Below are 24,798 nucleotides of genomic sequence, written 5' to 3' on the forward strand. Positions count from 1 at the left end.
TTTAGTGAATCCCCAATATCACACAGTAAACCGGAGGATTGGACCCAGTGCTCTTACTCCAAATTCAGGGTTTTTTTGTAAGTCTTCTTCAGCATCCACTAACCATCTTGTGAAACAATGCCTTAGGAGATGTGATGCTTTTTACAAACAAAAAGTCACCTTTATAAGTGCAACATAAGGAACTTACAGCTAGAGAGCAATTTATCTGGGAGACCCAGCCTTACATGTCAAGAATGTGGAATTTGTAATAAGGGGACATAGGTTCAAATCTCAATTACTCTACTGATTAAGTGACCATTTGTAAGTGTGTCAAGTGAGGGACTAGATGGTCTTCCAGTTCTAAATACATTAGCCTATGAGCCTAAGCAATTTCTGAGGGTGAAGTAAATGCTTAATCAATATTTTTTGACTGAGTCAGAAAATTGGAGTAAGTCAGTGGCAGAATCATGCATTTCCAGGCTCCCTCCATATCAAACTCAGAAGAAACTCAGGTCTACTCCTATCTCTCTAGGCTTTGTGGATCTTGGGCAGAATAGATGTCATCTTTTCTGAAGGGACTCTTCTTTCCAATTCTATCAACAAACGATGAGGATAATCTTTAGTGGGCTGGTATTTAAAACTCCATAATTAGGCTCACACCTGCTTTTCCAGACTTAGTTCATAATAGTCCCCTTGGTGTATTCTCTCTTTCATTTCAAATGTGCTACTAACTGTTCCCTGAACTCAGCTTTGTCCCCCTGGGCCTGGACTACAGAGCCTTCTTACTGCTGCTTACTGTAGAATTCATACTTCTCTCAGGCTCACATGAGGTGCCACATCTTCCTTACAGCACTACTTTTTTCTCTGTTCAGTCCTATTGTCCCTAAAATAATTTGTTTTTGCTTATTTTGGTACCCTGCGAGTAGAATATCAGCACCTTGTAGTCAGGGAGTGTCTCATTTTTGTCTTTATAATAACTTCAATACCTAAAATAGGGTATTCAGTCTTTTGGGCCGTCTTGTACCTAAAATGATTTGTTTTGACTTATTTGGGTACATACTGTCCCTGCTAGTAGAATATCAGCATCTTGTAGTCAGGGAGTGTCTCATTTTTGTCTTTATAACCCTGATACCTAGCATAGAGTATTATGCACAATATATACTCAAAAAATGTTTATTGAGTTGTGTTGATCAGTTTTTCATTATTGCAGTCCTTGGACTGATCATCATGCTCCTTCCCATTGCTTTCTGTTCCCATGATTCCAGGGAACAGGATCCCTAGCTTCCCACCCAGTTTCTGACTGACAGGCTTCAGTTCTTGTCCCCTTGTGGGCCCATTAGGCCCTGCCCCTGTCCCTGCCCCTGCCTCTCCCTTAACAGTATCCTTTCAGACCTGGCCCGTGAGGAGGAGAAACATTCATTATCCACCCCTAGGAATCAGGCTCTTTCTTTGTGGTGTGCCTAGCCAAGACAAGGGACTCTGGCACGGAAAAGGTCTCTGAGGCTTTAATAGCAGGAAGGAGAGCTCTGAGCCTCCCTGCACTGGGCCGCCTCTGATCCTGGCTGCTGGTCCCCTGGGAGTTGTTTTACTATAACTTGGCATTTACATTTTGAACTCTGCTCAACACCCACTGGATTGTGGAAAAAGTGACATATGCTTTGGCTAGGCTTCCTTCAGCAGTGGATAGAGTCCCCTAGCAATGTTCTATTGGAGGGGGCTCTCACCCCATCCTTTATTGGGCTCAGGGGTCTTATATTTGGCCACAAGAGACTTGGGACTGGAACCAGGAGATCTGTCTTTTAGTGCTGAGCTCCAAATCACTTGGTGACTCAGTTTCTCCAGTGGCATGGTATGGAGACCAGCCTTGGCAATCTAAACAGTAAATGTGTGTCAGAGCCTTGCTCTGTGGATAGGAGGCACTTTTTTGCAATTACCCTTTGTACCATGCTCCATGTCATTTTAGAGCGTAATCTCAAGGGCAGGATAGATGTGCATATATGTATGCACACACATGCACATATACATCATATACCATATATATCATACACCATCTTTGACAAAGTCTGGTGAAGACTTCCAGTGAAAGCTACTCCATGACTTCCCAAGAAAACACTTTCTACTTATGGACAGATCTATTTCTGAAGAATTTTTCTTTGTATTGAGTTGAAATCTGTTGGTGTATTTGAGTCTCTGCTTCTATCCCAGATATAAATGTCCTTCCTAAAAAGTGGCAGTCAGGCAGGGACTCAGTTCAAAACTTCCCTCGGGCCTTCGGACCCTCCATTACCCAAGGCTGGTCTGCTTTGTTTTAGACTTTCCTGCAAAGAATGCAGAGAAAAGTCCGGGGGATAGAAAATGTGACTGCATCCTACCCACCCGAGTTTGGCTCATAGCCGGCTAGATGGCGCTAGGCTCTAAGAAAAGCATCCTTTTCCCTTGACTGCTTAACTAATATATCCATCCGTAGACAAAACAGGAACAACTGAACTTAAAATAAGAAAGGATGGGTGGAGTATAGGACACATGGAATATCTGTGGCTGCCATCAGCAGAAATCTATTGTCTTTTTGGGTTCCTTTTGTCTCCTTATAGGTCCAAGCAAGGCCAAAAATTACAGAGGTAATTTCAGTTCCACAACTGAAAACTTTAAAAAGGTTTTGATCTAACCCCAGCCAGGAGTAATTGTGAACTTGAAATAATTGGAGTGGGCTCCAGTAGTAGATCAATTGATTTGAAATGAGAGGACTTGGATTCAAATTCTAACTTTTCCATTTACATCCTTTGTCATTTTGGGTAAATCATATCATTTCTCAAGCTCTCAATTTCCTAGTCTATGAAATGAGGGGTTAGATTAGATGGCCTTCAAGGTTTTTACAATTCAGAAATATCTGTCTCTCCTGTGGTTTTTCTCGATTCTTGGAATCCCCAAGAATTTCCAATCCTATTGGGTCAAGAGGGAGCAATCACCTCAATTCCATGTTGTTGAGGAAGTCTCCATCTCTCTAGGTCTCTAGAGAAGATTTGGGTCTTCCTCCTAAGTTGTTGGCAAGTTGTGTGGAGGACATGCTTTTCCAATTTTGGTGGCTAGAGGCTAATCTTTAGGTTGGTGGGATTTGCTTGCTGTCAGTTGATCTGTCTCTCAAATTAGGACTGTAACTCCCTCAGGGATAAGGCAGGGGAAAGACAGAGAGACAGACAGACACACAGAGAGAGACAGACACACAGAGAGAGAGGCAGAGATGGGGCATGAGAATTCAGTTAGTAAGGGATTACTGGGATATCATAGTAGAAGAGGAAATAGAGAGATGTCAGTTCTGAGGCAAAGAGGCTGAGGAAACTCAGGCAGAAAAGGAAAGGCAGAGTGAGGAAGAATAATTCAGGAAATAGGGGAAAAACCCAAGAGGGAAAATTCTAGAGAATAAGAAAATTTAAACTATCTGAGGACTCTCAGAGAGAGAAATCAATGGCTAGAACAAGTGAGAAATGGAGAGACAAAGTAAAGAAATAATAGAGAAAAAAACTTTAGAAGTAGAAAATAAAGAGCCACATAGGATTTAGAAAAGGATAGAATAAGAAGGATAGAATTGATAGCTAGGGAAAAAACAATAGAGAGGTTAAGAAAATTCTTTCCTTATGGTATTAAAAATAGGAATGTGCATTGTTTTCTGGATATCATCATCACTTGAGATATTGCTTGAGCTTTGTGAGCCAGCCTTGGCAGATTTGCCCCAGCTTCAGTGGACTGTCATGATCTACTTTGAAATTAGGACCCTCCTAGTATTGGAGATAGAAATCCTGGTTTATCATTATTCCCATAGAGAATCCTTCTTACTCAGTAGCTAAAACTCAAGACATTAGATGCTGGATATTTAGCTCACAGTCTATATAGACAGCCTCACTGTCTATCATTAATTGCTTTATTTTCCATTCTAAGTCAAGAAGAAAAAGTTGGGGTTGATTTAAGGTATAGTTGACATGGGGCATAGGGGAAGCACTACTCTCTTTATGGACAGTCTATAGGTTGAAGAAATGAACTAGATTATTGAGGGCTTCGAATGTGGGGCCAAAGAGTTTATATTTTATCATATAGACACTAGGGAGATATGGAAGGTTTCAGAGTACTAAACTAAAGTTTTCTGAGGCACTGAGAAGTTAAGGTCTTAGGAAAGATCACAAAGTCAGGCATGTGAAGATCTGAACTCAGGTCTTCCTGCCTCTGAGATGAGCTTTTCATGAAACTTTTTAAGATTTTAAATTGTAGACAGTGTCATCTTGTAGTGATAGATGAAGTTTGAGTCAGGAGCTTCCTGTATTAGTGAAATCATAAGGCCAGAAAATAATTGATAAACGGTTATTTGAAGAAGAAGTAAACTGGCTATAATTGGGTAGATTAAAGAGGAGAAAGAGAGTCCATTTAAGAGATTATTGAAATAGTTTAGGTAAGACTCGATAAGGATGCAAAAGTAGGATAAAAAGGAAAAAGGAATGGATAGGACTTGATGACTGCCTGGATGTGAAAGAAGGAGGAGCCAAGGAGGATAGCTCCAAGGTTAGAGGAAAGGGTGAGTTTTTGAGGGAAAAGTAAATTTGATTTTCAACTGTTCAATTCAGCAAATATTTTAAGTATTGTGTACTAGGCATTGAGATGACAAAAATGAACCAGTTTCTACTTTCTAGAAGCTTACAGTATACTAGGTAAAAATAGATAGTTTGGGTAGAGGCTTATATAGCTAGAGATGCCTAGGAGTTAGAGGTATAGAAATGAAGTTCTGAAGGGAAGTGAAGCTTGGGACGTGACAGAGTCAAAAGCCACTTAGTTTTGTAGAATTTTAAAGATGGAAAGGATCCAGGAGAGCATTTAATACAACTCCTTCATTTTATGGATTAGGAAACAGAAATTAAATGATTGCCCACATTGCAGTGTGGATGTGACAAGTGTAGCTAGAAGCAAGCTATTAAGGACAGATTAGATTTTATAGGCAGAGTAGGGAGAAGAGAACATTCAGGGCAGGGGAATTACCCTTGAGCTAAAGCATAGAGGCAGGAACTCTGTCTCATTTTGACTGAAAGAAGTATTAAAGAATGCCTATCACAGTCACAGAAGTGACTGTTGGAGAAGAGCCATCTCTTTTTCACTGGACACTTGGGAGCAGAGAACAGGAGTACTAGAAGGTGTAAAAAAAGCACATAAAGGGAGGTGGGAAGGTGTTGAAGACAAAATGTCACCCACTTGGCACTTTTTCCTAAGGCCAGTCCAAAATACTGGTTTGGGCAATTTGGTTTATATTTCATTTACCTATTGAGTTTATCTGAATCTCTCTGAGAAAGCCAGATCTTCAGTCTTGGTTTTGAGTGTGGACAGAAGTATGAAAGTTAAGTCTGGGAACACAATGACCTTTCAACTGCTGAAGTCACCATCTCTGGGTGGGCTTCCCCATCAGATAGTAATGAAGCTCCCCAAGGATTTCTTGTGTTAGATTGCCAAAGACAGGTAATCTAAGTGAGAAGTGAATGTCTGGTGTGATGAGACAACAAATCTGTGTTCAGCTAGTTGAAATAACAAATAAGCAGACTTTGGAACCTTGAGTCTGGGTTATTTATACATGAATATTTCTCTCTCTCTGTCTCTCTCTGTCTCTGTTTCTCTTTCTGTCTGTCTCTCTCTATCATCACCCCCTTTCTCCCTTTCTCCATCCCTCCTCCTCTTTCTTTTTTCCCCTGTTTCTTTCTTTCTCTTACTTTTCACATTCCCCACTCCTTTCCTCCACTATTCCATTTCTTGAAGATCTTTCACTAGGCGTAAGGTTCTTCTCTAGTCCTCTTTCAGGAGTTTTCGACTTTTTATGGCCCTATTTAGGGTTTTCTAGGCAAGTTACTGGAGTGGTTTGCCATTTCTTTCTCCAGCTCCTTTTATCCGTGAGGAAACTAAGGTAGACAAGGTTAAGTGACTTGCCCAGGATCATACAGTTAGTAAGTACCTATAGCCAATCTTCCTGATTCCAGGTTCTGTGTATCCACTGTAGTATTTAACTGCCCTTCATAATCCCATTATTGTCTCTCTACTCATAGTTATTACTTTTCTTCCTCCCAACCAGTGTGAAGACATTTTTCATTCATTATAAGCTGACTTCCTCAGAAGCCTGCATTCTTGTTTCCTAGGGTGTTTGGAAGTTCTATGTTTTCCCTTGGTCACAGAAGGACTCTCTGAGGGGATGCAGTGGGTCCCAGAATCCCTCATCCCCCCTGCTGCCTTTCCTTTCCTTCCCACACTCAGTTTGAGAAAAAGAAGGTGGGGGGAAGAGAAGTAGAGTGAGCAGTGCCGAGCTCAGTCCCGCAGCTGAGATTGTTTTTCCTGGCTGACAGACTGAGTGTTGCTGGGGTACTTACTGCTTCCTTGAAAGGCCAGTGGGGGAAAAGAGATTAAGGTCATCAAGATAATACAAAGAATATTCAAACTGGAAGCAAAAAAAGGGGCTGTTTTTCCAATAGTAAGTAATCAGAGAACAGGAGGATGTAATTTGCAGATTAGGAAAGTGAACAAAGAACATAAAATTAACTTTATAGAGGAGAGGAGCAGAGTCTGTTTGAAGAAATAAACCTCCATAAAGCATTATTGTTGATAAAATCAGACTGTTGATTTAAACTAAATAGGAAGTATGACCAAATCAAGGAGGGAGGGGAGGGAATGAAGTGGGAGTTTAGGTCAAGACAGAAGGCGCTGGAAGTGGAAGATTGGGGCAAGCCTGGGAGTGGAAGGTGGGTGGGAAGGAGTAGTGGGGAAGCTCTGAAGGGGAGGTTTTCCTGTTCCTTTTTTTTTTTTTTTTTCTTTCTTTCAGGAAACTGGAGCATTGGGGTGAAGGGATTCTAATAAAGGAAACAAAAAATGGAACCCAAATTTAGGGAAGGAAGGAAACAAACATGTATTTATTCAGCTATACTTTGTGCTTGACACAGTATTGTAGAGATAAGGATGGCACACTGCATTTGGAGGATATGGGGAATGAATTATTTTCTTTTAAATTGCTATTTTAGGAATACTTCCTATCTCTAACACTTTTGTATTGTATACTTATGTTTATGAGATCATAAAATCAAAGATTCAGAATTGAAAGGGACTTTAGAGAGTATCTAGCTTGTTCCTTTCCCCATTTTTACAAATGGAAAAAAACCAAGGCTCTAAGATGTTAAAGCAATTGGCTACTAGTCCCATAGCTAGTTAAGTATTTGTGGTAGGTAATGAACTCAAGTCTTCCTGATGCCAAATCTAGCACTCAATCTACTTCTCTAATATACATGCCTTTATCTTCATTTTTACAATACATTATAAGCATACTCACCCATGTAATTATAATCATCCAATTTAAAGCATACTCTTATCCATGTACCTACACTCATGTAGCTATACTCCCTCTAATTTAATACACGGGCATGAAACATAAATAGCATTTTCCCTCTTAACGCTGACTTTCTTTTGGGATTCTGAAGCTGAAGAGTATCCCAAAGAGATATATACAGTGATCAAATTTAAACTCTTATAGCTAAGTGGGTTTCTCAATTGCCTCCAAAATAAAATATAAACTCTTGTACTTGGCATTTGAAGTCTTCCTGAGTCTGTCTCCAAATGACCTTTCCAGACTCATGGCACATTACTCCCTTATTCATTTTTTTTCTCCAAGCAAGCTGGCCTCCTTGAGTTGGATAAACATTTCAGCTCCTGTCATTGCACCTTTTCCCTCTGTTCTCCATCCTTGGAATGCATTCTACCTTCACTTCTGCCTTGTAGTATCCTCAGCTTCCTTCAAAACTCAGCTTGAGTGCTGATTCTTGGACCAGGCTTTTCCTGATTCTAGTTTCTCCACTCACTCCAACACTGGTTATTAGTGTTTTCTTCTTCTTCAGAAATAACTTTGTATATATTTTGCATTTAGATATGTATCTATGTTTCTATTGTTTCTCTCCCAGATGAATTTTAAGTCCCTTGAGGACAGGGACTGATTCTGTTTTGTCTTGGTAGTTCTAGCACTTAGATGGAGCTGAATACATACTTATTGGACACAGTTCCTCTTCCCTTTTGTAAAGATCAAGAGACTAGGACTTCCTTTCACATTGGCATTGTGGTTGCAGAGAATGAAGAGAAAAATAAAATAAAATAAAAAAAAATAAGATAAAATAAAATGGGAAAGTAGGTTAGATCATGGCTGTGGGAGTACCTTGAATATGAATATGAGAAACAGATAATTTTTTTGTAGATGAAATAGGGAGATCCTGAAGTTTCTTTTTCAGAAAACTAGCACAATTAGATCTTAGAGGGCATCTAGTCCAACCAGAACTGAACAAAAATTCCCTAACAAATTTCCTTAACAAATAGTCATTAAGCCCCTAATACAAACGAGGCTTTGTATACATTTGTATTAATTTTATATTTAGGATATGTGTTTGTATATTTGGATAGCTATAATTGTATATTTATAAGCAAACACAGTGTATATATGTCCATATATTTGCATGTGTACATGTGCACAAATGCATTTATTTACACAGACATGTGTATGTATTTACATGTGTGTATATTACATATACATTATATATACACACATATGTATTACATGTATGTATATACATATCTACGTACATGTGTATAAAATATTTGTACAGGTGCTTGTTTTCTCCTCTATTAGAATGGAAGCCTTTTGAGAGCTGGGGTCATTTCATCATTTTGTACTTTTACCTCCAATGCTTAACAATGCCCAGGACATAGCAAGGACTTAATAAATACTTGTTGATTGGTTTTGAACATATTCAGAAATGGGATACACACTACTTCCTGACACAGCCCATTGCTCACTCTTCCTGGGGCAAAGCAAAATAATTTTAATTTTTTTATATCCTTTGCAAATATTTGAAAGCATCTCTCACATCCTTTATCTCTCACCTACCCACAGCCCCTTAACTCCTTATCTTCTCTAACCTAATTATACCCAGGCCTTTTAGCCAATCCCTATTTGATATGTACTCAAGGCATTTCCTAATCCTGGTTTCTTTCCTCTGAATTCAATCCAGTTTGTGAATATTTGGCTACTTCAAATTATAGGCAATTTCTTCAGTTTGGGAACTTTACTATCATAAATCACAACCTCTCTATGATTTTTGTAGATAGTCTTTGAGAGTTTCTGTTGCCAAACTATTCATCCTGTAGCTATCCTGGGGGATGAAACTCTGAATTTAGTTTGTTGTTTTTTGGACAGATAAATACAATCTAATTTCAGGTCTATATTTGAAGTCTTTCTAGACTGATAGGAGCCCTATGCTCATAAGAATCACTTAATGAGCCAGTTAACAGGTACTGATGATAGGCCATTGTGGCATGGATATGTGTTCCTAGGTTTCTGAAGGCTCTGCCCACTGAATGCCAATTCTCATGGGTTTTGCTGAGGACCAGATTTTAAGTCCAGGCCTAGTGACAGACATGATTTCTGTTACCTCAAGATCAATCTTAGTTTACAGAAGCTCTTCACCAGGTTGGTTCCAAGAGGATGGGATTGTTTTAGCTGCAGCATCTCTCAAAGTCAAGGAGGAACTATGATCTACATTGGGTTGTTGTTGTTCATCCTTCATTTTTGAAAATTACAAAATGAGGTAATTCCCATGAATTAGACTTAAGTGAGGAATTGCACAAGGTCATCAGTCTCATTCTTTCTTCTGGAGTCATCAAAGTCCAAAGATAAGACAAAAGTCAAGACTATTGAAGCAAGATCCTGTAACTATATTAGAGTTTTTTATGTCCCTTTGTTAATTTTTTTTGTGAGTTTGTAATCCTAGATCTTTTTATATAAAATATTGTTGAACTATTAGATTTCTGAACATTCATTCATTTATTAATCAAAAAAACATATATTAAACATCTACCATTTGTCAGACATTGTACTAAGCTCTGGAAATATAAAGACAAAGGCAAAATAGTCCCTATTTTCAAAGAACTTACATTCTAATGGAGGATACAATGGAAATATATGTATATGTATACACACATGTATTCATATATATGTATGTATGTATATGTAAGATATATACAAAAGGAACACAGGGTAATTTTGAGAGGGAGGGAACAGCTGTGGGGAATCAGGAAAAGCTTCATACAGAAGGTAGCATTTAGATCTTGAAGGAAACCAAGTATTCTGAGAGTTGGAGAGAAGGAAATGATTTCTAACATAGAGAAAGACATGGAGAGGAAAGATGTGGTATTGTCTGTGCAAAACAACAAAGAGAGTATGGGGAAGGGAGAAATGTGTAAGAAGACTGAGAGGTAGGAAGAGGTCAAAACCTTTGAGAAAATATAAATGCAAACAGAGGTGCTTATATTTGATTTTAAATATAAGAGTGAGCCAGTGGAGTTTATTGAGTAGGAGCGTGACAGTCATACATGTTCTTTAGGATTGCTTTGCCATCTGTGAGAGAAATGGATTGGAATGGGGGAGAGACTTGTGGTAGGGAGTACAATTAGCAGGCCACTGTCCTTGTTGAGAGGAGCGATGAAGAAGGCTAGAGCTAGAGTGATGTCTGATAGAGTTGGGGAGAGGGGAACATATGAAAGAGATGTTGTTTTGGGGGAAATTCCTGTGGTTTAGGGAATGCCAGACTGGGAATGCAGAATAGGAAGGTGTCAGGCAGAAGATCCTAGAGTCAGGAAAATGTTACTTAGTACTGAAAGTACTTCAGAAGTACTTTCTGCCCAAGAAATTCCTTCCTTTGGAAGGACATCTGTGCCTGTGACTATATCTCTGTACCGATACCAGTTATCACCTATATCTATGTTTCTATATATCTCTATTTCTCTATACATCTCTAAGTAAATCCAAAAGAGAGGCAATAAGGTCTCAAATTCAGCTTAATTCAACAAACATTTATTGTGTCTGCTATATCCAAGGTTCTGTGATAACTTCTCAGGATACAAAGACAATTAGACAACCAACAGTCCTGCATCTCAAGGAACCTGCTCACATGCTCTGAGTCATCACATGTACACAGAAAAATAAATGTGAGAAGATTTGAGAGCTTCTTATAGTTGAAGGGAAGAGAGAGACATACATTTACTCAGCGATAACGATTTTTTTTCTTTTAATTCTAGGTAGGAACAAAAATGCTTCAACTTCTCTATATAGCATGCATATCATAATCATCAAAAAAGTATTTATTGAGTGCTAGATTTCACATGGGGTTATTGTTAAACTGTTAAAGAGAAGTCCCAGACTCCTGCCTGTCCATCAAGCATTGGCAAGGGAAAATGGCACTGATGAGGGAGCATACCTACAGGTATAGATCATAGAAAACTAATGCTGAAATGAGTCTTGGACTGCAGAACAGAGAATGTTGAGTTAGAAAGCACCTTGGAATATAGAAGTTATGATATCAGAATTGGAAAGGGCCTTAGAATTAAAACAAGGATATATCACAGAAGGGACCTTAAAGGTCATTGAGTCCAGGCCTCCCCTCCTTGATGGCCAATGAAGAAAAGGAGGTCCAGAGAGGGTGACTTGCTTAAAATTTCTCAGAAAGTAGCTGAGTGAGGTCATCCAGTCCTGCTCTTTCATTTCATGGTTAGGGAAAGTAAGGCTCAGAGACATAAAACAATTAGAACAAAGTCACACAGTTTAGTCATTTCCAGAGCCAGGACTAGAATCCAGGGCTACTGCTTCCTGACACAGTCCAGTGTTTTGTTTTGTTGTTTTCCTCCTAATTCACAATGCTCGCTCTCTATTGGTCTTATTTTCTCCAGCTCAGTTCCCCAAAGTCAGAGTCACTTCTAATTCCTCTTTTCACGCATTTCACAGGTCTAGCACAGAGCCTGGAACTTGAGTGATTACTCAATAAATAATTGTTGGTTGCCCCTTAGCACGGCTTCCTCCAGTCTTGGAAGAATGAGTGGCTCACCTTCCAACCACAGTATTGTGACAGAACACGACCATGCTTTCTGGTTTCCTTTGAGGAAAGAGTGGGAAGCCCCCCCCCCCTTTTTTTTTTTTGCTTTGTGGTTCCCTGCGCCCCTGGTCCAACGCGGCCCTCCAGCTGTGCCCCTTCACTCATGCAGTGCTGCCCCCCAGCTGTTGTTGAACATCTAGGACAGTTGAGGACCGACCCCCCCTCCCTCCCGTACCCCGGCTATTTTTGACTGTTCCACGCATGAGGGCTTTGGGCTCGCCCTCAGAAGAGGCACAGGTGCTGCCTGTGCCCCGGTTCCTTCCTCCCGAGGATGCGGTGAGTGGTGGGGGATTGATGGCGGTGGTGAAGATGAGTTGTTTCTCTCAAGCTCTCTGACTGCCAGGCACTGTTCACTGTAGCCTGCAGTCCAGCAATATGGCAATTCATAAAATGTGACATTCATGTGCACGGGACACTGCTGTGAGCCTATTTTATTCCGTGATAAAGACTACATCTGTCAGGCTCTATCTGCTCATGTTCGGGTCAGGAAGAGAATTATCCTGCTTGGATTTGCTCTCCCCTTCCCTCTTTCCCTCACAGCCCTTTCCTTCCCCCACCCCCAGCCGATGGGAAGGGGACCCCTTTACTCCTCCTGGTGTCCTCTGGCTTAGGCCATTCGCTCCAGGATGCATCCATTCATCATGTGGTTCTTCCTGCTTCCGCTCCAAGAAGAAAAGTTAACCTTTTTATTGCACATTTCACCGAGGGACCCTCCAACCCACGGATGTGAGCGCCTCCTCAGGAGGCTACAGAGCGCTCATAGCTCGCAGACGCCATGGAGAGCGCTGCATTAGAAACAACAACTAAAAACGTTTTACGGAGCCTGGTTTTGAAACTTTTCACCAGGCCTGCTTTGTCTCTGTTAATCATGTTTCTCCGGCAGCCCAGGGACTTTAAACCATTCCTGTACCCCCTTCTTCCCCGCCCCACCCCCCTCCCTCCCAAAGGCTTAACCATAGTTTGATAATTAGCTCTCGCAGTTGGGTTATACATTTTGGAGAAATGTGGCAGTTTTGGTGGGGGGAGTGTATGTGTGCGGCGTGTGTAAGAAGAGTGAGAGGTTGTGTGTGGGGAGGGGAGGAGGAAACAAGCAGAAAGGAGTCCGGTCTAAGAAAACTAACAAAACTGCCGGCTCTCCATGAAATCACCGGTTAGGACCCAGGTTGGAGGTGTGCTGGGAACTTTCTCACCTTTGCTAATTAAAAAGGAGACCCGCCATGTGCACATGAACAGACATTTGTGTGCCTTGTGGACGTCATTTTTTGGTATTCCCCTGACAGTTACTTGCCATCAATATATATATATATATATATTTTGTGTACTGTATACTGAGACAACCCCCCTTTCTTTCTTTCTGTCATGTAATATAAAACTTATACTACCTCCTCCCAACCTGCGAAGATACAAACAAAACATTCTTTTTCTTGTGTATGAATTTTAAGGGAAATCATTGCTTTCCTGTCTGAAAATTTAAGAGGATCCATTTGCTTTGTGTATTTTTTTAATAAAAAGTAATTATGATTTCTTATTTCTAGGAAAATCATTAACAATGAAAAAAAAAAAAAAACAACAACCCTTATTTCTCCCAGTTCTGGGTAAATAGATTTATAGGAATACATGTATGTTTGTATGTACAAGACATGAGAGAGTGTTTGCCCTCAGGGCTGGTCCTCAAAAGAATGTTCGAGTAGGTGAAATCGGGATTTCGGCAGCTTCTTCCTCTTTCTTCCCCTTCCCCCTCCCCGAAGGCTCTTGATCTGCCTAGGCTCCTGTCAGGAAGGAAGGTGTGAGGGATTTAATGGGGGCGTCTATACTTTAAAGGGGAAACCTACAGGGGGCAATATTCAACCCAAAAGAATGAGTTTCTAAAGGTGGGATTTTAAATATCAGCAAAGGTCAATGGGGGGGACTATTTTTTTGGGGGGAGCAGAGACTTCCTAGTGCTTCTTCAAACACAGCACGCGGATGACTCTACTTGGCTCAGGTGCGAATGTAATTGCGGCTTGTGGTCAGAATGAGCAGATGACTCTTGGGCACGAGGCTTCTTCATGCAAATTCTCTCCTTGGGACAGAAGCGCTCGGAAGGATTCAGCTTTCCAAGGGTTAACTTCTGCCCCCACTGACAGACAGGATAACGCAGCACGGAGAAGCATCAGTCTCTCCCTTCTGAAAGCCCCCCCCCCAATTTGTCTGAAGCGTGTATTTAAATGGGCAGCATACAGGTGTTTTCCAAGCTGCACTAGCCTGCGAGAAGGCCCCGGGGCAAACCAGAGAAACCGGTAACGAGGAGCGCTCCTCTGCCGCTCTGCATGCTTCAGTGGGAAAATGCAAATCAACTCGTTTCTGCCTTTGAGGACGACTTCAGATAAAGGGGTCCTGGGGCAAAGTAACCCCTTCATTGGCTCGTCTTTCCTCCCAGCTCTCGGGACTGCACTACCCGCCGCGTGCTGTGAGGGGCTGGTGGGACCGGGAGAGGAGAGGAGGTTAAAGAGAGGGGAAGGGGCGGGGCTCATGGGCGCTTGAGCAGCTGCGCCATTTTGTATGCGTGGGGGTGCCCTTTTGGGTCAAGTTCGGCTTTCGTGGTTCGTGCGCGTTCCTGCACCAGTGGGGACCACTTAGATTTGTCTGTGGCTTGGGGGGGTAAATGTATGATCTGGTTAGATGGGTGACATAGGCAAGCTTCCTGGTCTTAGAGCAAGATGGCGGCTCCTCTGCTTCAACTTCTGGTCTTCGTTGGGGAGGAAATAGAGCCGGAAATGCTGCAGTTTGCTCAAGGCCGGGTATAAACTGGGTGACAAAATGGGACCCACGTGGATCTTCCTCCTATTCCATTTCCTTTGGGTGTGTGTGTGTGCATGTGCACCCACGGAAGTGACAAGGTGGTTGTTGTGGAGCGTAGAAAAGACCTTGAGGGGTCACCGGGTCAAAACCATCGTGTATAAATGAGGAAACGGGTTAACAAAGGGAATATCTGTGTATCTGTAAGTGTAAGATACGTGTTATGTGACGCCACATACAGAATTACTATGTTTCCTTTTATCAGTTCTTTGGGGAAAAGCTCAAATACCCGTCATTTATAAGGAATTCTGGCTTCTTCACCAAGAACAGGAATGGACACCACAAAATGGCACCCAACCCAGATTTACAGTTTCCTGCCCCCACCCCGTTAATTGTTTGTTTATCCTCACGCTAAATCCTTCAGAGAGGATTTTATTCCACCAAGAATTTATCCCTAAAAATAGTACTTCTTACCCAGTTCTATTCCTTCCCACTAATGCTTAGATTCTTTATCTCTGATGGGAATAGGGGGATGGGAATGAGAACGGACCACTAAGCTCTTCCGTCCCTTCCGTCCCTAACACATCCAGAATTTGGCTGTGGGATCATGGAATTGTAGCTTAGGTCCACAGAGATGTCCGTGGCCATTATTTACAAGCGCAGAGGCAGCTGGCGCAGTCCCAGATCCAGTCCTCGTTGTGGTGCACCGTACCTGGGCTTTGTCACCCATATCTTGTCTCTGTACTCAGTTCTGTAGGTCACTCAGGGGCACGGCCACACCTAAATATGCCCTTTCCAGTCTGGGTAGGGGAAATCCAGAGGAAGTTCTAACTTTGATCTATAGCTGATAAACTTCGGCAGCTGTGGATTCAACCAAGCCAACCATCTTTAGACTGCATCAGAACCTTCATCATTGTTTCTTCCTTTGATATTAATGCCACTTGTCTCAGAAACTGCCTATCAGTACAGTCCATCAACTGTGATAGACTGAGACATCTGTGACCACTCCTACTCACTGTTGCTGTGACAACTAGTGGAAAACCCCTGACCAAGTATCTAGGATATTGTGGCTGCAGCTTCACTAGCTTCTTCCTTACCTGAGCTTACTTCCCGTGTGTATTATAGAGCAGATCCCTTCCTTTTTATAACTCCCCTAAATACTCCGACAGTGTACCTCTCTACTTCATGCAACATCTCATTCTTTAAGACTGAGTATTTTGATAGAGAGCATTTCTGAATTGGTTTCTTCAACCTTTCCCAGCTGTAACCCACTTCTCTAGTTCCCCTAATCTTCCTTCTCATCTCCCTTTTCCCCATTTAAGATTTGGAGTGACAAGGACTGAGAATCTAGCTCTGGAGAAGTTAGGCAGATAGAGAAGGTATAGTTAGATAAGGATTCAATCTAGGGAGAGTAGTCAAGCATAAGGGAAATCATAACTCTAATATTTCCTCTTAGAGATCTTTCTGTGGAATCTCAGAGTATGACTCAAATATAGCTTGTATCCACCCACATAAGTCCGTGAAGGGTCCCCTGATTCCATTTGATATCCATATATTTGATATCCTATATCCATTTGGATATAGGAGCACAAAAAAATGCAGAAAATCTAAAAGTCTCACACAAACTCATAAACAATGTAGGAAACAAAGGTCTTAAAAATGTTTGTAAGTAGTCAGCCTAAGTCTGCAATCTCTCCAGGAAACCTCACTTTCTACAGGAATGCGCATAACCCTCTAGATTCAGATTGTCACTCTGGAGATTAGTATCCCCTTAGAAGGTAAAGAATTTAGAGTTGTAATGACTTCTAGTAATCCCCTTCCTATAAATCTGAAATCAACAGGGATCCCAGATTAGCCCCTACATTTAACCTCCTGTGTTGGTCAATAGCTCAATCTTGATCAATACTAAAAGATAGATATTTGGTAGCCTCACACTCATACAAGTAGTTTTGTGTGTGTGTGTGTGTGTGTGTGTGTGTGTGTGTGTGTGTGTGTGTGTGTGTTGGGGGAACGTAAGATCTTGGAGAATTGCTCCTTCTATCCATTTTGATCCCTCCTGATCTTCTCAACCCTACCAGCTTTTTCCCTATTACTCTTTCACCATGTGTTCCTTCCTGTGCATCTGTGGACTTGAGCAGGTAAGTTTTTGTGAGCAGCAATTCTGCTGTCTTCAGTGCAGGTGCATGCATTGGGTAGATTTATCCAATTAAACTCTTGGGTTGAGTGCCCACTCATTGAGCAAACTGTTTTCTCTTCATGCTGTGTTTTTATTCATTGTTTGTGAGCATGGTCAAATGGATTCAATCTCACAAGTACCATTTAACTGTACACAGTCTTATATGCATATAATGAAAATTTAAAAAATAAAAATGTAATGAAACAACTATTGTATGGATTACATACCTCTATGAAGACCTCAGATACCCTTTTCCAAAAAGCTAGGCATGTTGTAAATCTAAGGGTTCTCATAAACAGTTTTTTAGACTCAGTAGCTTCCTCTCAGCAGCTTCCCTGGGGAACAAGCAAATGTTACCTGTACTTTTCCAGTCACCAACTTTAGGAGGATCAATGTCCAATTGGTTGAAGAAACTTGTAATCCTGGATAAGTCGAGTTGTACTGGCTCCTCAAGGACCACTAATATGGATTCAGATGCTCCACTGGCCATTTGATTTGCTTTGGATACCTTTCTAATCCCTTCTGCCTCATGCCTTGCTTCCTGAACATGCTCCACTCCAAACATGCAGCCTGGCTATCACAATCCCTTCAAGGAGATGACAGCAGGATCAGATATAGTTTCTTTCAGAGCCAATGCCATCTTATTTTTTCTTTGCCTCTCCTTCCCAAGCTCATATGCCAGTTATTCCTAAGGCATTTTGGCTTCATCCCTTCAGCTTTTTGGTTTTGATCAATATATATGCGACTAACTTTAAATCTAGACTAGTGCTCCTGGGGTGGGATATTGATAATCTTTACTATGCCTTGTTTTTTTCAGTGCCCTATATAGTCATGGAAGCAATAAACATGAACTTGGTCAGACTTCAGAAAATAGTGGAGGATAAAATCTGAATCTGAAACCTTATGTAATTGGGAGCTCTAACATGGGTTCTTAAACTATTTATAGTTAGGTGATTTATTAAGTGCATTTGAAAAAAAAATATTTTGATACCCTGAGTGACCGAAAACTTGAAGACATTGCTTGAAAGACAGAAGGAGTCTTGAAAGGAGGAAAAAAAGATGTGGAAAAATTGGGTGCTGAAGACAATTTACCTAAAGATGGCCTTATAATTATACCAATTTAATCATAGAATTATGTTAATTTAAAGTTTGCAATAGTTTGTCAGAAATTTGGAGTTGATCCTTTATTATCAATTTTTTTTTTAGTGACCCGAATGAAAGCACAGGTATGGTCATCAGATTGTAGATAACCTTAATATCTTTTGATCATTTATCAATTGGGAAATACCTTTTATTTTTTAAAATAAATTTAACCTATTTCCTTATATATTTGATAAATGAGTCCTTGATCAAAAAGACTTGCTATAAAATTTTTCCTTATGTTTCATTATCCTTCTGATTTTGATTACATTGGTTTGTCTCTTCCAAACTTTTTAATTTCATATAATCAGAATTATTCATCTTATTTACCATTTTCTCTTATTTGGTCATAAAATCTTTCCTTATCTATAGATATTGACAGGTAATTTCTCCCATACTCTCCTGATATCAGTTTTTATGTCTAAATCATGTTCCCCTTTTTTAACCTTATTTTAGCATATAGAACAACATAGCTCAATATGTTGTTCTATGCTTACTTTCTGCCAGACTATTTTCAAATATTTCAGCAGTTTTTATTGAATAGTAAATTTTTTAGATCTTTGAGTTTATCAATCACTAGATTACTCTATTTCTTATCCAGTACCAGATTTTTTTGATGATTAGTTCTTTGTAATATAGTTTAAATCTGTGTCTTTCACATCTTCCCCCCTCCCCCATTGATTCCCTTGATATTCTTGACCTTTTGTTCTTTCAGATGAATTTTGTTATTTTTTTCAAGCTCTTTAAATAATTCTTTGATAGTTTAATTGGCATTGCATTAAATCGATTAATTTAGATAGAACTGTAATTATATTATTTTGGCCTACCTAGCTATCAATATTTCTCGAATTGTTTATGTATCTGTCTTTATTTATATGAAAAGTGTTTTGTAATTGTGTTTATATAGTTCATGGGTGTGTCTCAGCAAATAGTGCTGGATTTCAAATGGCCAGTTCCATGTTTTTTGGCAATCAACTGTGATATTTAAGATAGAGGGAAAACCAAAGCTAATTGAAGTGTTGATTGTTGCTTGCATTGTTTTCTGTGGATAATAATGCTTAGAGCTTCCCAGTTTTATAAAGGATTTTCTTTACAACTACTACATCAAGTATTTGTTATTTTCATTTCACAGATTAGGAGGCTAAGACTTACTGTAGTCACATAACTTATCAATTTCAGAGCCAGAACTTCAACTCAGATCTTTTGACTTTACACTCAGAACTCTTTTATAGTACCTTTTACAATAAACGTTATGTTCACATATGTCTGGATATCCAGGTACTGTATCATTAGATCAGAAAAAGGATACTTTTTTTGGGAAAATCTGGTTAATTTGCAAAATTAATTAATTTCTTAAATATACATGAGGGCACATCAGAGCAAATGTCTTTTGATGAAAATGTTTGGTTGTTTTCAACTAAGACTGAACTTAGTTTTCTTATTCACTCATTCAACAAACATCTATTAAACATATACTAGGTACAATTCTAGGCTGAGCTGAGTACTGCGCATATGACATGGGAGCTATTCCCTCAATAAAAAGATTTCAGAAACATTTCTTTATATGGAAAGAGGTTTATTCCTAGAGATCTCATTAGGTAAGTTGCTTTCACCTTAACGTATTTTACTAATTGTATATTATAAGACCAAAAAGCCAAACAATCATAAAACCATCAATAAGAAGTAAATATAATTCCAGGTCACTAATAGATGTTATAAAAGACATAATCAGTAAAATCAATTATATGCTTTATTATAATGAAAAGTATGGTTAGTGCTTTAAAAATAATAATTAGGTTATTGGCCAAGAGAAAAAAATACAAGATACCCTGGAGGCTTGACTGCAAAGGCTTTCAGTGCTGAAATGCCTGATTTTATTGGCTACAAATTAGTTAGTTTGTTAACTCTGCCAGTGGGGGACGTCCCGTTATACCTGAATCACTAGGTACTTTTGATCCAGTCATAGGTTTCTCTTGTGGAAAAATGTTGTTTGGGAACAATGCTTCAATGGGTAAATAACATTTGCCAGCCCAGACTCAAGGCAAGGTTAGCTGCAGGGAAAACGGATGGGGATGAATATGAGTATGATGACAATGATGATAATGATGTATATTTGTACATGATTTAAGATCTGATCGAGATTTCTAAAACCTCAGATCAGATATCAATTTTAGTGTTTTCTGTGCATGTAAAAATATTACATTTATGTCCATATTAAAGCTAACTTGAAAGTGCCAATAAATAATATATGCAAAGAGGTTTTTTTTTAATCAATATATAAAGAAATGTAGAGTTGTGAGGCTGGTGAAAACAAGCATTAGGAGATGTAATGAAGCAAGAATTAGAACAGAGAAGCTCCTCTGGCCATTATAAATGAGAACGCCAGCTACCTGGAGAAGAGGAAAACTGATGAGTACAGTCTGTTCAGGAGAGAAGGAGGGAAATTTCCCCCAGGAACACATTTCAAATTACTTATTTATGAACTGATGAACTGGGAGACCACCTATCGAGACACCGGAGTAAGCAGTCTGCTGCAGACAGCTACAGAACTCCAGCTAATTGTGCGGCTGTTTTTTGTTATAACTCCTGCTATCCAGCTGGGCTTCTGAGGCAGGAATTTAGGTTCTGACTAGAAGTTGCACTTTCCCTCCTTCTTGTCGGCATAAATATATACATGTATATTTTAATCTGCTTGAATCGTTCAGCAAGGGCCTGGGAAGCAGCTGCCGCTATTGGTCTGGAGGGAGCTGGAGAGGAAAGAAATTTTTGCCAAAGACGGGGCTCCTGGGATAAGCCCCCAAAGAGGGAAAGTAGGGAGGTGGAATGAGCTGCAGGTGCTGGCACCAGGATGAAAAGGCCATTGGAACAGGCCAGGGAAATCTGAATCACAATTAGCATCAAATATCTAGAACGATAGAAATAACTCTTCCAATTTGTGGAGCAGTACATATTGATTCTATGTGCTGTCTGTAGTCAGGGTAGGGTTGTAAAAAGAGCAGTAGACCAGAAATCAGGAGACTTGAATTCTGATCTCATATATTCAGCCTGCAAATCCCTGGATCTCAATTTCCTCACCAGTCACATGGACACAAGACCTGCTTTTTGTATCTCTAAGGGCTGTAAAGAGGCTCTAATAAGATTATGGATATAGATGTGGAGAGGCTTTTAAAAGTATAAAGTGCTTTGTAAATGCAAGGAGTCACTATGACACTGGCTGCTTTGGATCCCTAGTTTGCCTGGTCTACTTCAATGAATCTGTGGTGTCATTGATGTAGATGTTTTCTCAAATGATTTAGATCAAAGCCATCCACATCTTCTTGTCTCAAATAGCTTTTGCCCCCATCCTTTTCCCATGTAAGTGGCTACAATAATACTCCAAATCCTATACAAACACTCAAGGTAAAACAAACAAACAAACAAACAAACAAACACACACACTATACTAGACAGTCTTTTATTCTACTCCATAGAAAAGACAGAAAAATATAAAGAACTCATAGGAGTTCCTATGATGCAAAATAAATATCCTCTGTAAGGCCATTTCTATTGATCTCTTGACATTGCATAGATAGCAGTGCAGCATGGGAACTGTCTATTGATTGTCCTTTATACACAAGGGTTGTAGGGGATTTAGAGATGGAGATGACCTCAGAGGTCAGTTAGTCCAACATCCTTCTATTCCAGATTAGGAAACTGAGGATATTTCTTTAATTTTTTTACATTGATTTTCCTTCACATATTAAAATTTGTAGTTTGCTTGTTTCTACCCAGAATGAATGAATGAATAAACGAATGAATGAAAAGCATTTGTTTGGTGCTTACTATCTGTCAGCCTTTGGGTTAATGATGGGGACACAAATATAAAAGTGAAACAGTCCCTGACCTTAAGGAATTTAATGTGTAAGAATGATGGCCAAAGAAGGGCATTTCTAGAGAATTATAGGAATGGCGAGTGAATCTGTAGGGCAGTCAACTGACATAACCCACATAGGAACAATTATGTCATTGATTTGTTTATTATTTCCAGAGCAAAAGGTAGAAAGCAGAGATGCAGGTGTCAATGACTAGATAGCAATAATAGAATATTTGATGGTATATGAAGCATGGCTCATAGGAAGGAATTCCAATTCTGATTATATTAAATCACCTCTCCTAATCTGAAGGGATCTGGAAATATTATTCTAGGAGATCTGAAATGGGGCTATAGGCAGTGTGGATGGCAAAATGTTCAGAGTAGAGAACTCCATGTAATGTAATTAGTTTCATGGAGTTGTCTGGGGTTTGGGACTAGTTAGTCACTTACTAATCAATGAATGATATGATTGCTATACAACAGAAAGGATCACTAGACTAGCAGTTAGTGCTCATCATGTTTTCTTGCCCACAGAAGGAACAAAGTCACTTACTAATCAAGGCTATTGCATGCCTCTTCATTGCCCTTCAGGTAATATTCAACCTCAATTCTTCAGATACTTTGGCATTCCATGACTTGCAACTATGCAAGACAATAGGAATATTGTTATTTTAAAAATGAGGTTTTGTTTTAGGGAGACATTTAATAAAAATAAAATTTGGGAGATATACAATTTTCCAAAGGCAATTCAACCTTCTTCTGTTCCACAGGAACATTTTCAGTGTCTGTTGAAGACATATCTATTGGTGTATTCCATGGTTTTTCTAACTTTATTAATCCATAGTCTCAATAATAACATTAGTCATCCCTTTTGTTTTTCCTCTTTGGATAGTGCCTACTATGTCTATATATAAAATATGGTGGGGAGTCATAATGGGAAGAACATTAGATTCAGATTCTAGTCAGTGACAGAGTCAGGACTGACTAGAATAAGTCTAGAAGACTGAAGTTCTATACTTTTCCACAAATTTCTTCTAAGTAAAATGAGATTATACTATATGATGTCTTTTGACCCTTCTAGCTCTGACATTATAAGATTCTGTTCAAAATGCATTCATTTATGGCAAGCCTGGAGAAAATGGGAAGCTTCAAGGAATTAATGATATGACTAAGAATTTTTTTAGTATAAAATATATTTCCTTTTTAAAGAAATATAATTTTTTTGTTGTTATGAACTTGACAGATGCCAAGAAACATGACCGTTTCAATACACAAAAGATAGAAAGAAGAAATTGCATTTGAAACTGTGAATTTCATTTTGTTTTTTAAAGGCATATAGTCAACTCAGTATGTTATTTCCAAACCTGATTCACTTATCTATGTTACCTTTGGGATTTCCTTTAAATCTTTTTTATGCATTTCATTTAAATATTTCATTGATGCTTTTTTTTTTTCTTTTCCTTTTTTGGTATCAGAGTCACAATCACAGGATTTTATATGGTGTTTATGGCTTGCTTTTTTTTTTTCTTTTTATAAATGTCTGGTTTTATCCTTTGATAATTTATTTAATGGATAATGGCATTTGTTCTTATCTATTTGAATATCTTCCCTGTATCTTTTGCTATATCATCCATTTATTTATTTATTCATTTATCTATCAATCTATGTATTTATTTATGTTTCAATAATAGTAATAATACCTTATATTTGCATAGTACTTCACAATTTTAAATATACTTTAATGTATATCCTCTTATCTGATCCTTATAGCAGCTCCATGAAGTAGACAGGACATTATTATTAGATGTTAATAATTATAAATATATTATGTATTACTAAAAGTTATTTTCCCTATTTACAGATGAACAAACTGAGACTCAGAAAGGTTGATTGAATTGTTCATGATAACAGTTTATGTCAGATGAAATACTGGAACTCAGATCTCAGATCTTCTGATTCTCAGGCCAATGATTTCTCTTCATTATTCATGGAGAAAAAAGTTTAGAGGATCACATACTGTCTTTAGATAATTTTGAACCTGAAACCTTCTGTGGTATTCCCCCTCTTGGCCTGGTGAATAAATCTGTGATTTTTGTCATTATAGATAATTCACATAGTAAAAACTCCAGTAGAATGTAGGTTCATTAAGGATAGAGACTGTATTCCTCATACCTACCACATAGTAGGCACTTAATAAAGGCTTTTTCATCGAATTGCATGCAGATCCCTACCAATCTATGACTTAGTAGATGAATCTAAAGGAATTATCCAGAATGCAGAGAAGTTAAATGATTTGTCTGGATTCACATAGTTAATTAGTATGAGAGGGATTCAAACTGAAGTTTTCTTGACTTTAAGCCCATAATCTGGTCTATAACTTCATGTAGTTTCTGACCTGACATTATTTAATTCCTTAGCTGCATTAAAAAGATAATAACATGTTAGGGGCAGAAACAGAATTAGAAGACTGAAACTTTTTTTTTTTTTTTTTTTTTTTTTTTTTTGGTATCCAACATAAACTTACTTGGATTTAGATTTCATTACTGGTAAATTTGATTTTGGAGAAGACTATGATATGACTTCCACACAACAGAAAGAAAGGATCACTAGACTAGCAGTTAGGGCCCATACTATTCCCTTGCCCACAAAAGGTACAATGAATATCGGGCCTGAGAGAATTGAGTAAAGAAAAGAGACTTAAGTTATAGTCCAGGACTTATCTCTAAATAGTTTTAAGTCACTTCACTCCTCATTTATTCTAATTTATAAAATGGGGACCTGATAATTGCTCTCCTTGCCTATATTTTAAAAGACTGAATAACAGTTCAGATTTATGCCAGAGAACTTTTAGGGTTGCTACAATACTTTGTGCCCAACCACCCAAGGAGATAGATGGC

This window comes from Sminthopsis crassicaudata, chromosome 2 (assembly GCF_048593235.1).
Source record: "Sminthopsis crassicaudata isolate SCR6 chromosome 2, ASM4859323v1, whole genome shotgun sequence".
Taxonomy (NCBI): Eukaryota; Metazoa; Chordata; class Mammalia; order Dasyuromorphia; family Dasyuridae; genus Sminthopsis; species Sminthopsis crassicaudata.